Below are 15416 nucleotides of genomic sequence, written 5' to 3'. Positions count from 1 at the left end.
TTAATACACAATACAATATTAAGTTATGAATTTTATCATACAGTAATCCATTTGAGGTGTTGACAGAGGAAACTCCCCATCACACCCCCTCAGATTTGATGGTAATATGGTCTGTGATGAAGGAAGCTGGGATCTCTACTTCTTCTCTCGTTTTGCCATCTGCCTCCTTAAATTCATTTTATTTTCATTTTTGCCTAATTACTATTAACATGCAGGAGTATAATTTGCTTTGCATAAAAGATATAGGTTGGCCCTCAGTCTTAAGGAATATAGCACCAGATCTAATTTTGTGCTTAGTTTCATGCATGTCATTAATTTCCTAATTTATTTTGACCATTCCTAGTTCTTATCTTTTGCTACAGATCATTATAGTGTGAAATCATTAGTTTTTTCATGACTTAGATTCTACTGTTGACTTATGTACCAATTATAAACATTTGGAAGATTTTATTTATTCTCAAGTCAAAAACATACAAATTTACAGTAGCCATACACATCAATAAATATGTAAATATATACAAAAAAACAAAGATGCTGTGACTTACCAAACGGGAAAGCGCTGGTAGATAGACACAATAAAAACCACACAAACACACCCACAAATTGCAAGCTTTCACAACCCAAGGTTGCTTCGTCAGAAAAGAGAGAAGGAGAGGGAAAGACAAAAGGATGTGGGTTTTAAGGGAGAGGGTAAGGAGTCATTCCAATCCTGGGAGTGGAAAGACTTACCTTAGGGGGAGAAAAGGGCAGGTATACACTCTCTCTCTCTCTCTCTCTCTCTCTCTCTCTCTCTCTCTCTCTCTCTCTCTCTCTCTCTCTCTCACACACACACACACACACACACACACACACACATACACACACACACACACACACATTTCCATCCGCACATATACAGACACAGGCAGACATACGTAAAGGCAAAATGGTTGGGCAGAGATGTCAGTCGAGGCGGAAGTACAGAGGCAAAGTGTTATTGAATGACAAGTGATGTACGAGGGGCAGCAACTTGAATTTAGCAGAGTTTGAGGCCTGGTGGGTAACGGAAAGAGAGAACTTGCCCTTCAATATATTCTCTCTTCCTGTTACCCACCAGGCCTCAACCTCCGCTAATTTCAAGTTGCCGCCCCTCGTACATCACTTGTCATTCAACAACATCTTTGCCTCTGTACTCCTGCCTCGACTGACATCTCTATCCAACCTCTCTGCCTTTACATATGTCAGCCTGTGTCTGTATATGTGCGGATGGGTATGTGTGTGTGTGTGAGTGTATACTTGTCCCTTTTTCCCCCTAAGGTAAGTCTTTCCACTCCTGGGATTGGAATGACCCCTTACCCTCTCCCTTAAAACCCACGTCCTTTCATCTTTCCCTCTCCTTCCCTCTTTCATCTTTGTTTGTTATATATATTTTTCCCATGTGGAATGTTATATACAAAGATGATGTGACTTACCAAACGAAAGTGCTGGCATGTCGATAGACACACAAACATACACACAAAATTCAAGCTTTCACAACCAACAGTTGCTTCATCAAGAAAGAGGGAAGGAGAGGTAAAGACAAAAGGATATGGGTTTTAAGGGAGAGGGTAAGGAGTCATTCCAATCCCGGGAGTGGAAAGACTTACCTTAGGGGGGAAAAAGGACAGGTATACACTCGCGCACACACACACACACACACACACACACACACACACACACACACACACACACATCCATCAGCACATACACAGACACAAGCAGACATTTGTAAAGGCAAAGAGTTTGAAAACATATTGTATAATTTTGCATGTAGTAACCAATCATGGACAGTATCATACGCTGCTGTGAGATCCACGAAGACCATGCCCATTACTTGACGTGTTTTAAAGCTATCCTCCATAAACTGAGTGAGATTCAAAAGTTGCCCTGTGCATCTTCTGTTTGGTCAAAATCCTGCTTGTTTGGGTATGAGAAGAGGGTCTATTACTGGTAGTATTCTATTCAGAATCATACGTTTGAACAGTTGATAAAGGTGACTCAAAAGGCTAACTGGTCTGAAATTCTTGGGATGATTTGCTTCCTTTCCAGGTTTCAGAAGAGCTATCACCCTGATCTTTCATCAGATCTTTGATATTTGGCACTGGTTCATGCAGTTGTTGAAAAGCTGCAGGATCCACTTTCTTGTTTCTGGGCCGAAGTTCTTGATTTACTCCATACGGATGTCATCTAGACTAGATGCTTTACCAGTTTTGCTCTCCTTAATAGCCTTGTTGAATTCAGATATCTCAAATGGGATCTTGCTGTACTTTCGGAACTTTGATTCTATGGCTTTCTTTCCCATTCATGAGCAGTTGGTGTGCTATCTGATCTGCAGTAATGTTGCCATGTGCTGTGGATCTGGTTGGGTCATTATTGAGGCGTCTCAATAATCTCCATGCTTTATGATTGTTTCTGATGATATCAAGTTCTTCCATAGTTTTAACCCAAGAATTCCTTTTGGATTTTTTCAGAGATGCAATAAGTTTATTCCTAGCCAATAGCATTTTCTCACTGAATGTATCTTCTTCCAATAGTACCTTATACTCTGTCAATTGAGCACTGAGTTCTTAAGTTAGATCAGGAATGTATGATGCTCGACAACCCTGAGGAATTGCAATTCTGGAGCACCTCTTTACAGCCCTCACAAAAGTATCATATGAGTCAGATGAAGCTTCAATATTGGGACCTACAGCGTCCAGCATTTCTGTAAACTTCGGACAGTTGGCTTTCCTGAAGTTAAACCTCCTTCTGAATGGAACTGTCTGTGTTCTAACTGCTGCATAAATTTCGCACAGGATTGGTCTGTGCTGTGTATTTGGAATAGATGAACTACTAGGATTTTTAAAGTATTTAATTGGCTCTATTCGAAAACATGTTAGCAAATCCAGCCCTTAATTAATTCTAAAATAATTACCAGGTTTGTCAAAAGCATTGTTTGTATACTTACATCTGTTAATTTCATTATTTAAACAAATAATTCAGCCTAAACTTTCTGGTAGAAGTGACTGTTAAAAAGAAGAAATTTTTCAATGTATTCAGTTAATTGAATGAGTTATGTTCTAATTGAAATTTCTAAAACTTAAACATCAAACAATGTATTGTTTCAGTGCCTATTATTGTGAGGATGTATAAAGGACTGATATTTGGTCCTGATACAGTCATTCCACAGCCAATTTGCAGACATGAAACATGTATTAGTTAGATTAACAACAATGCATCAACTTAACAGTGGAGTAAGTGTAACAAAAATAGGCCATATGTTAGAACAATTAATGACAATGTCTGTTTAATTTATTTCAAAAATAGTTTCACATGTCCTATATTATTCTACAAGAACTGTGAACTCTGTGGTTAGGTTTTTATTGCTCAAACATGGTCAATAGCAATAGCAAACTATTGTAGCAGTATGCTGATGTTGCCTGCAAACTATTAATGAGTTTTATCAACATTTACCAATAGTGTACTAGCCATATAATTACATAATATTGGGGAGGGGGGGGACTGTGAACAGTGGAAGTAAAGAACTGTGAAACACAATTGTGCAACTGATGGCTACATCATTTACAGTCACTATTTTTCAGCCACTATAACAATGCAGTACGTCAAGACTGAGGACTATCAATGAAGAAATAAAGCAGGTGAATGTCACAGGTCCCGTGGATAGCCTGTCGGAAACTGAACACAGATCAAGCATGAAAACAGGAATAAGATGTACTGAACTGTGAAAGAAAGCAAAATATAAACACTGAATGGTCCAAGAACAAAAAATGCAATAAAGAACAGCCTGCGACAGCAACGGTGTCATGGGTAAATGGTCATGGAGTAGGACTGCAAGAAGGGCTGCCCTGTTCAAAACTCCCTACTGCCATTTTTTTTTCCCACAATGTTATGAACTCTCCGTCCAGTCACTGAAATGTTTGTTATACATTGATTATATAATACAAGTCATATGGTAAGAATACATTACTGTCACAAGTAAATGTGACGAATAGTGAGAGCAGTCAAGATACCACATATACATCTCAAAGAAATGAAAACAAGAAATAAATGGGTGTGAACAATATTACATAAAAAAATTCAAGAGTCAAAACTTCCAAAACAGAATGCTACTTCAGAAAGTTAAAATCATATGTTTTGATAGAGCACAGGGAAAGCTGTGTCATTGTGAAACTGTTGCATTCATTTGTGACAAACAGTTATGTTTTCGTCATTTCTTTAGGAGTGATCACATTCACATTTATAGGAACACCTAAATCAGGCAAGGAGGCAACCTCACTCAATCACCAGGCATACGAGTTATGTATGCCAATAAGAGATTCCTGTCATATGACAAACATCCTGTCACTAATGTCTTGTTTGATACTCCAGACATGTTTTCTGGTAGAGGATTTGGTTGGCTTCTCAGAAGGTTTGTGCTTCCCATTTGAAAGCCAGTTCCCTTTGGCTGCTAATATAGTAGTTGTGCAAAATGGCTCTGAGCACTATGCGACTTAACTTCTGAGGTCATTAGTCGCCTAGAACTTAGAATTAATTAAACCTAACTAACCTAAGGACATCACAAACATCCATGCCCGAGGCAGGATTCGAACCTGCAACCATAGTGGTCACTTGGCTCCAGACTATAGTGCCTAGAACCGCACGGCCACTCCGGTCAGCGTAGTTGCGCAGAATCAACTTTCATTTAAGTCTTTTCCTTATACCCCACTGTTGCAGACAGACATTACAAAACAACACAGGCATAAATTTGAATAAAATGATTAGACATGTCAATGACTGGACAGACAGTTCATAATTCCTTGAAAAAAAAATTGAATAGATGGAGCTTTGAATACAGGCTCGCTTCGAAGTCCAATACTGTCATCGCTTAACCACAATGCCATGGCTGTTCATCTGTGCTCAATGTTGTACTTCTTGAGCTTGGGCTGTTCACTGTTTCTATTTTGCTTTTTTCACAGTTTAATAAACCTTCTTCCTGTTTTCATGCTTAATTCGTATTCAGTTTTCAACGAGTTGTCCACTCAGGGCTCTTGCCACTAAATCTGAGGGGTTGTGTTTGGGAGTTTCCCTTGTGAGAATCATAATGGCCTAAAGTACATCATTATCAATGGTGAGATAGTAACATTTATTCATGCTTCTGAAATCTATTGATCTTATGGTGAGTCAGATTTGTCTGTGCTGTATGCCCATATTGTATATAATTATGAAAATTCATGAAAGGCTGTATCACTGGTTTCTCTGATATTCACTTAAATGTGGGATCAACAACAGTGTGCTGTAGACTCTTGTAGATCTCAGCGTCTCTTTTGTATTCTAGTCAAGTGACCATGTTGGAAGACATTACTACTTGAGTTTAAGCACTTCCACAAACTGCTTTGTGTTTGGAGTTGGTTGTTTACTATGCAGGAATCAGCTACTCTGTGCAGTGTAAACATGAACTATGTTGAATCTATTTTAAATGTTAACAGAAAAGTAAAGCTGTGAGGATTGGTCATGAGCCATGCTTGGGTAGCACAGGAAAGGAAGGGAAAAACTGTCTGGGCTAATAGTAAATAACTTAACGGGACACACAGTCACAAGTGGTAAAGCATCAGTGGTTACAAGTGACAGAACGTCAGTTTTTTAGGGTAGGGAGAGCAGTAACAAAAGATATTCAGGCTGAACATGACATTCACACTGATAAAACAAGCACCAAAATTTTATGGCACCCAATTCATTCAGACAACCTCTGATTGAAACTAGAGATATTAAAAAACTGACAGGAAGATTATGTTCATCAAGTTGTAATTCAGTCAGTGCACAAAATCAGTTATCCTTATTGCATCAGAATATCTGAGGATTAAGGGGTAAGCTTAATGAATTGCACATCTGTGTTGAAGAATTAGAGTTGAGCAAACCAGTTAACATAATGTGCCTCTCTGAACATCATGTGACCAATGGTATAGATATGTTAAATGTTGCAGGATTCAAGTTAGCTTCTTATTTCTGTAGAGAAAATAAGGAGAATGGAGGAGTTACCACATTTGTCAGGAACTGTTTTGATTTTAAGAATACTAATATTAATAAATTTTGCTCAGAGCAGCACTTAGAAGCTTGTGCAGCAGAATTAGTATTTTATGATAAGTCCTATATAATAGTAGGTGAATGCATCTGGAAACTCTGTTGCCCATTTCACAGTAAAGAACAAGGAAATAGTGGTCACTGGTGATTTTAATGTGGATTTATTGAAAATCTCTGTAAGTGAACAATTTTTGCAATCAGTAACACTTTTATTCAGTTTAATTCCTACAGTGAACTTTGCAAACAAGGTATGTAAATGCTCTGAGAGTGCTATTGATAATATCTTTGTAAACAAGTCTAGGGAAAAATGTCATATTACAAAACCAATAGTAAATGGGCTATCTGATCACAACATGTAGCATCTTGTGTTAAATGTTGAAACATGTTAGGATAAAAAATCTATTAAATCTGAGTACAGGAGGGTTTAAAATAAGTCAAAAATTGAGAAATTCAGAAAACTGCTCAAATACATGAACTGGATATATGTTTACAGTGCTTCTGACTCAAGTGGAAAATACAAAGCATTCATTAATAAAGTTACCTTCACTATTGAAAATTGTTTTCCCCTAAACGTAACTTAAATCAAACAGAAGTCAAAAAATAGACCATGGATTATACAAGGAATAAAGATATCATGTGGGATAAAAAGGAGACTGTATCTACTATCTAGGAACACCTCTGATGTTAGTGTTGTAATTCATTACAAAGAGTACTGCAAAATATTGAAGCAGTTAATCCAGAAATCAAAGCTTTATTATGAGAAAAAGATACTTAAACTGAGTATACTGTGGATATAGTCAAGTCAAGAGACAGATGGGGCCAAAAATGAAGAGGCACAGATAGCTCTAAAAATAAATGAGACATTGGTAACAAGTGCATCCAGTGTTGCAAACCTCTTAAACAAGTATTCCACTTCTGTTACTGACAGCTTGCAGTTAGCAATGCAATGAAGTATCTAACACCAGTCTTTAAAAATAAATTCAGTAACATGGAAATGACACTCACGTCTGCGAAAGAAGTAGCATCCATCATAAAATTCTTAAAATCTAAGTATTCTAGTCAGTATGATAACATATCAATGAAGTTAATCAAAGAGTGCTCATGCAAGTTGAGTTCCATCTCAAGTTATTTGTGTAATCAGTCTCTTATCCAGACTGGCTAAAATATGCTGAAGTCAAACTTCTTTACAAGAAGGAGGATAAAGAGATACCATCAAACTATCAACCAATTTCACTTTTGCTGCCTTTTTCAAAAATATTTAAAAGGTTGCGTTCAAGTGTCTCCTTAAGCATCTGACTGTAAATAATATATTGCCCAAGTCACAGTTTGGATTTCTTAAGGGTTATGATACAGATAAAGCTATTTACACTTACAGTAACAATCTACTTAATTCATTAGATAATAAATTAGAGGCTACTAGCATTTTCCGTGACCTGTAAAAAGCCTTTGACTGTGTGAACTACATCATTTTCTTAAATAAATTAGAATATTATGGTGTCATTGGCAGTGCTGTCAAATAGTTTGAGTTTTATCTAACTAAAAGGAAACAAATTGTGTTGTTGTGAAATACATGTGCAGTAAGCAGTCTGTCTGCATTTGATTGGCAATTAATTGTATGTAGTGTTCCTCAAGGTTCCGTCTTGGGTTCACTGCTTTTTCTTGTGTACATTAATGACCTCTCATCTGTTACATTGCCAGAGCTAATATTGTTCTGTTTGCAGATAATACAAACACTGCAATAAGTAGCAAGTGAAGTATGGATTTAGAAATAGCTGCTGATCAAATTTTCATTGACATTTATAAATGGTTTAAAGGTAATTCACCATCATTAAACTTTGAAATGACCCACTATATGCAGTTGAGAACCTGTAAGAGATTTTCTTCCAGCATGTGTATAACATATGAAGACATGGAGATTGAAGAGGTTGACAGCATTAAATTTCTGGGATTACAACTCAATAATAAATTCAGTTGGGAAGGTCATACTACAGAATTGCTTAAGTGCCTAAGCAGGTCTGTATTTGCAGTGATAGTGATATCAGTAGTAGGAGATATAAATATGAAAAAAACTTGCATACTTTTCTTACTTTTATTCTACTTTGCTTAGGTAACTCATCAAACCGAGCAAAAGTTTTTAGCATGCAAAAGCATGTAATAAGAATCATTTGTGGTATACTTTCAAAACATTGTGTAGAAACATGTTCAAGGAGCTTTGTATTTTAACCACTGCTTCTCAGTATATCAATTCCTTAATGAAATTTGTTGCTAGTACTATATCTCTATTTACAACCTATAGCTCAATACACAGTGTCAATACTAGGAATAACAACAATCTACATAAAGACCTAAAATCACTTACCTTGGTCCAAAAAGGGGTCCAATATTCAGGAAAACACATTTTCAATAAATTGCAGCAACCATTAAAACTTGGTTTCAGATAATGCACGGTTTAAAAAGAATTTGAAAGACTTTTTGACAGGCGACTCCTTCTACTCTATAGATGAATATCTTAACAGAGACTGTTAGGCCAGCTTAAGTAAAAATGTCTTTTAGATTTCAATTTTGACAGCACTTTGTCACAACAGTCAAGATTAGGTATTTTTGTATGATAAATTTATTAATAGTGCATAAGAATGTTGCATTCTGACAGCATAATAATTCTTTAAATATTAGCTGTTCCAGTTTGCTGTATTGTATTCGCCTAGTTTGACAATCTGCTAACAAATGATCAGGTTAGTAAGTATTATATTCAGATGTTTTATGCTTTTTAAGTTACACTATCTGGCATAGTCCACACCCATGAAAATCATCTCATTTTTTGGGTCTATGGAACGAAAACTGACATTAATCTAATCTAATCACCCAGGAGATTACTTTTTCATAAAAGGCAAAGGTTCCAAGTTTGAGTCTCGATTTGGCAGACAGCTTTAATGTGCAAGCGAGTTAGCACACACTCCACTGCAGAGTGAAAATCTCACACTGGGAACAGAAAAGTAAATTACCAACAAAAGTTAGCCACCTCTAGGACCTCCATGAACAGATCCTTCAATTGAGAGAGTCACGAAATCAAATAAGTGTGACTACAGGTGACGATTAACAAGGAAGTGTACAGTTAGCACAAGTTGTTGTGTGGGCGCAGTTTAAGAATATCTGATTATCAGCCCAGAAGTAAATTCATGAGTTAATACATCTGTTAGGGATCTTGTACATTTGTCCAAAAAAATGGAAAAGCAGAAAAAGCTCCCACTTACATAAAAATTCGAAATGGAGAGTTGCAAAGGCTTACACATTATTTCATTATTGCCCTAAACTGTACTTCATTATATACAAAACAATAAGATTCCACAATTTTTTCTTTTCTCAGATAAGTTATGCATTTTATTATTGTTATTATATAGTGGAGATACTGAATTGCCTCTCACAATTAAAGCTTTCAGCCATTAAGGCCTTCATCAGCAATAGACACATATATGCACACACACACACACACACACACACACACACACACACACACACACACACACATATATATATATATATGCAACTCACACACACGACTACAGTCAGGCAGCTGAAACCACACTGTGAGCAACAGCAGCAGTGCATGATGGGATTGGCGACTGGGTGGATTTAAGGAGGAGGTTGAGGTGGTGAGGGGGAGGGTTAATATGGTGGGGGTTGCTGACAGTGAAGTGCTGCAGGTTGGACGGAGGGCAGGAGATACATGAGGAGGGGGGAGGGGGGAGTAGCAGAACAGGAAAGAAACAGAAAGACTAGGTATGGTGGTGGAATGACAGCTGTGTAGTGATGTAATGGGAACAGGGAAGGAGCTGGATGGGTGAAGACAGTGACTAATGAAGGTTGAAGCCAGTAGGGTTACGGGAATGTAGAATGTATTGCAGGAAAAGTTGCTACCTGAGCAGTGCAGAAAAGCTGGTGTTGGTGGGAAGAATACATATGGCACAGACTGTGAAGCAGTCATTGAAATGAAGGCTGCCATGTTTAGCAGCATGTTCAGTAACAGGGTGGTCCACTTGTTTCTTGGGCACAGTTTGTCAGTGACATTCATGTGGACATACAGCTTGCTGATTGTCATGCCTACATAGAATGCAGCACAGTTGTTGCAACTTAGCTTGTAGGCCACATGACTGGCTTCACAGGTAGCCCTTCCTTTGATGGGATAGGTGATGTTAGTTACCAGACTGGAGTAGGTGGTGGTGGGAGGATGTATGGGACAGGTCTTGCATCTATGTCTATTACAGGAGTATGAGCCATGAGGTAAGGGATTGGGAGCAGGGGTTGTGTAAGGATGGATGAGTATATTGTGTGGGTTTGGTGGACAGCAGAATAACGCTGCTGGAAGGGTGGGAAGGATAGTGAGCAGGACATTTCTCATTTCAGGGCACAACGAGAGGTAATTGAATCCCTGGCTGAGAATGTAATTCAGTTGCTCCAGTCCTGAGTGGTACTGAGTTATAAGGGGAATGCTCCTCTGTTGACAGGTGGTGCGAGTTTGGGAGGTGGTGGGAGACTGGAAAGATAAGTGCGGTAGATTTGTTCTCATACAAGATTGGGAGGATGATTACATTGTTACATTCCATCCTGGATTTTCCATAGTTTCATTATCATTATTATTATTATCATTATTATTATTATTATTATTATTATTATTATTAGCAGTAGCTGTAGTAGTATAAACTTGTTAATAATCATAATTGTTATACAGCAGATGTTATTAATTTCACATTCTAAAATTTTGCTGAATCTAAAAATTTGTGACTATCCAGAATGTATACTTACAAGCTGCCACTGTGTAGAGCTGTTGAATAATTAGGATTGAAAAGATTTATATCATAACAAAATTCTTGCTGTATGTGCATGTCATCATTAGACCTCAAGAGGTTGATTATTCCAACATAGACCTTATCCCATCACACGAATTACAGTTTGGGACTAAATCTGTTCAGTTTCAGTTTTTCTGTCTTGGATCAGCTGAATGATTACCCTTTCTAATAACCCCTATAACAATCAGTAGCTGACTTCTCCAATAATTGCTTTTTATCAGTTACTGTTGGTTATTTTGCCAGTGATTTCCATTCAGTGGCATATAACATGGATTAAACTGATGTTCTATTTTCTCTGTTTCTTTCTATTATGCTTGGAATTAGGACTGCAGCCATTTCCCTGATGATGATTCAGTGGACCATTCTGCACTTCATCATAGGACTGACTGGATTAATGACCACAGCTTGTGCTAGGTCGATTTACTTGATATGTGGCGTGTGCCATCCTTAACTTCTTCATATAGTATCAAGTCTGCCAAGCCCAAGACTGACAAATTTTTCCAGATTAGTGCCAGACACATGATGAACTAACTTCTCAACAACCTCAGTCAGAAACTTGGACTTCAGTATTCTTAATATGTCCCAGTGTAATACAGATTCAACCTCATAAATAGTATTATCTACATTCTTCTCAAAGTATTTTTGTAAACTTCCATTTCAGAAGTTAAATGGTTCAGAATTGAAAACCTATTTCTAAGTGTCTCTTGTGCACCAATTTACCGATGTGTGACAAGAAACACCTTTTCAAATGCTGAATAGGTCCAGCAAGATTTGACTACTTCAATTGCACATAAGGCACCAACTCTGTGAATACAGCCACTGATAAAGCCTATCTTGTGTATGTCATGCCAGGACTGCAGAATTACCCCAGAAATCCACAAATAAATACAACCTGATGTATACATTTTGTGTCCATGGAGTACACTTGAAACTGTTGATGCCTGAGCAACTTTTGGTTCATTAAGATTGTTGCATAATTAGGTGCCACATTCAGTGCACCATGTGCAGGAGCTGAGAAATTTGTGGCAGAGTCAGATTGTTCAGGCTGGGGAAGATGTGACATCAGAACTGATACATGAATCTAATCAGATCCATTCATCTGAGACTGGCAATCATGTACCACACCCAAACGTCCATCAGTTATTTGTCCACCAACTCCATCCATTCACTAATGACATTGTGCCACTAGATGCAAGTTCAGTTGCAAAGTGGTCCTTTTGTGCTGCAGACTGTTCATTTATTTACTTGTCTTTCTTAAGAGAATGGTTGGTTACTCTTTCATATAACAAACTCACAGTTTCTGGCAACAACTCTTGAGCTTGTTTAGTATCACCTACTTGCCTTATTAGTTAGGGAGTAGCTTCCAGTATAGTCTGCTGAGATATTTTTATTCTAAAATTTCATTAGAAATATGCTTTCCTCAATCAAAAATTTCTTTCGCCAAGCTATCCTGTAACTAAAAAATTTCTTTTATGAAGTTCACTTGTGATTCAGTAATTTCTTTCAATAATCGTCTTATGTATCAGCCATCTCACCAAGTTGTTTCAGCACTGCTGACAAGATTTGAGACCTACAGAAGATTTCCACTATAGGATCTTTATTTCTGTTGACAGTGTACAATGGTGTCGATATTATCTGCTACTGATATTTCTGACAGTTTTCTAGTTTTCACAATGCCATCCAAAATCCCAGTGAAACACATAAATCTCTAATTGTGTATTAAAACAATAAATAACCGGACATCATATATAAATTAATGGCTCCAAAAATAGGCTGTAACACTGTGATTTTATAAAAGCAGACTAAGAGCCTTAATGTTACTTGTATGTGACACATAAGCTTTTGTGACAAAATCAATCTTACTAAGAATACTGTCAGAGGACAATGCCTACAACAACTATAATCTGGTGCAAGCAGGGCAGAGGGCAGCAATAAATGTGATATATTTTTGATTTGCTTATAGGAATATCAACAGTGCAGGAAAAGACAAATCGCTACTTACAGAAAAGAAGACATACCGAGCTGCAGACAGGCACAATTACAAGACACTTACATAAAGCCTTCGGCCACAGCCTTCATCAGTAAAAGAGATACACACAAGCAAGCACACGACTGCCAACTCCAGCATCTTTGGCCAGAATCTGTTTGTTTTTGCTTATGGCCTTGTCAAGAAATCCTTATGTGTTGGACCATATGACTGCATTAGTCTTCTACTTTTCCTTCATTCATACACAGCTGCAAGTAACAGAAAGAAGTACAATGTAATGCAGTATAATACAATATCAAGCCCCGTAACAAAGGCCACCAGTCAAGTGTGGCTTACTTATGGACAGATATAGACAGTGATATGTTCTCTCATGTAAATAAATCTTTCAAATGTCAATGAACTTTAACTAATCTTAAGTCTGCTTTTATATTAAGTGTCAAATTTGAAACCTTAAATAATGAATGACTTCAATAGTAGCACCTGATGGGCAGATTAATATTGCATGCAGTGTTGTACATGATACTTCCACAAAGCTAATGGTCAGGGGTAAATGTGTGTATTTTTATTTAATATTTGAAAATGGTCAAAACAATGCTGGAAATTGCAGGTCCCGACTTGCCTATGAGCCAGTAAACAATCACACAAGGTATATAAAACATCATAATAGCACTGGTTACATAATTAAATATTGAGAAAAATCAAACAATAACATGAAACTACTTCCCCAATTTACTGTAGCCAATTTTTGACATCAATAGCAAAAAGCACAACACATTCTGTATGCAAATTACAATTGAACATTCCTTCCAATTACTGGCTGATACTGGACCATATAATAATGTCAGTTCTCTTCAGAAGCTACCTTCAAAGGATGAAATTCTCTTTCTTTTTCATTTAGACCACGCAAGGCAAACAAGTGGTTGCACAGTCAGAGATAACAAAATGTGCTCTGCACTCTTACAGTCTCTGCTTATACAACACCTACACTGATCCACAAAATTTTAGCTATTATGGTACATTAGCTCTTTCATGCACAGGAGTATGAGACAAATTTCGACCCTTATTGCACAAGACTTTTATTTGTTGAACAAATTTCTAAATATTTGGGTAAAATTATATAATTACATTAGAATAAAAACATTGATTGACATTATGATGTATTTCAACAGGGTCTTTTGAAAACAAGTTCATCACAGTATTGGATGCAGGATCTGTTCTTGGAGAAACAGAGGGACCTGCCACTCATACCACTTCAAGCAGCATGGTAGTCTTGGAAGGAGAGAAGTACCTGGCACATGTAACATTTGGTTCTTATCTGCTTTTCCTTGGTGCTAAAATTTACACATCTTCGTTGTATAGTTCTTTGAGGCTGGTGTGCTAAGATTTCTGTTCTCACACTTTTGGGCATATGAGGTTTCTTTTTGCTAATGTCTACTGGCTTACTCAGGTGCCTGCTTCTCTTCCTTGAAGCAACCAGGGCATTGCTCACGAGACTTCTGGACACTTCCCTCCAAAAGTTCTTCATCGTCATTGTTTCAAGCTTCAGTTCCTTCTGAAGCACAAAGGCATTCATGACACTTGCATCAATAAAGTACCAGAAGATACAAGGCCACCATTCCATACTCTTCCTATGAATTTCATATGCTGATTTTGTTTGATCAAGTTTATCCACACAGTTCATATTTTAATTGTTATCAACTACCTGTAGAAGGCAAGGCAGATTTTTCACAGTTCCGTCCTTCCCTTTCCACTGTATTTCCTTGACAACAAATGCACTGTTCTCTTCTCCTTCCATTTTACAATACACTACGCAGTTTCATTTTTAACCCAGTCATATTGTGGGGCGGCGAAGAAGTTGTCGAAATGAGTTGTTTGAATGTTCATTTCACGTAACAGACTATTGCCGATGCAACATATGTGGGACGGCGAAGAAGTCCTTGTTTAATGTCGCATGAAAGTTGAACATTGCCACCTTAAATCACGCGAGCCTGGCAACTAATTTGGTGGCCAGTCAGAAAGCGAAGGGAAACTTACTGACCTTAGTTCCCAGTCTGCACGGCCACATTCCTGTACAGCCCAGCTAAACGAAAAATATCCATAGTTCTTCACGGGATTAGGGCTGCTTCAATAAAATTTAAAGTTCCAAACAAGATTTTATTATCTTAAAGGCTCACACAAATTACTCGAAACTTCTAAAAATGCTAAAGACATTAAATATTGTTAATTCAGCCAATCGTTTAATAGTTCAGAGGCGACTTCTACAGCAAGTTCCTCCCGAATAGTTCATTACTCTAACTAACGGTGCTCTATTAATAGTTCGCAATAATGTTAAAAAAAAATTAATGCTCGCCTTAAAAGTGGAGTTAGTCACCACTTGCCACGCGGAATTATACTTCACACGGACGGCACAATAACAGTTTGTTACCGAAGTCTAAACGATCCAGGACGGTGTACAGTCCTCGCGATTTTCAATGTCCGTTTACATTGCTAAGTACGCGCATGTCACAGCC

The 15416-nt window shown here is 37.5% G+C and overlaps 1 long non-coding RNA gene across 1 annotated transcript in view; it reads right to left on the bottom strand.

The window, feature by feature from the left end:
- Positions 1-15416, bottom strand: part of LOC126356276 (uncharacterized) — a 46009-nt gene that overhangs the window by 20039 nt on the left and 10554 nt on the right. The window contains exon 3 of the long non-coding RNA XR_007565621.1: positions 12973-13154. This is a non-coding gene — a long non-coding RNA (uncharacterized LOC126356276). The remainder of the gene's footprint in view (positions 1-12972; positions 13155-15416) is intronic.

This window comes from Schistocerca gregaria, chromosome 3 (genome assembly GCF_023897955.1).
Source record: "Schistocerca gregaria isolate iqSchGreg1 chromosome 3, iqSchGreg1.2, whole genome shotgun sequence".
Taxonomy (NCBI): domain Eukaryota; kingdom Metazoa; phylum Arthropoda; class Insecta; order Orthoptera; family Acrididae; genus Schistocerca; species Schistocerca gregaria.
This window is presented reverse-complemented; position numbering and strand designations above follow the sequence as displayed.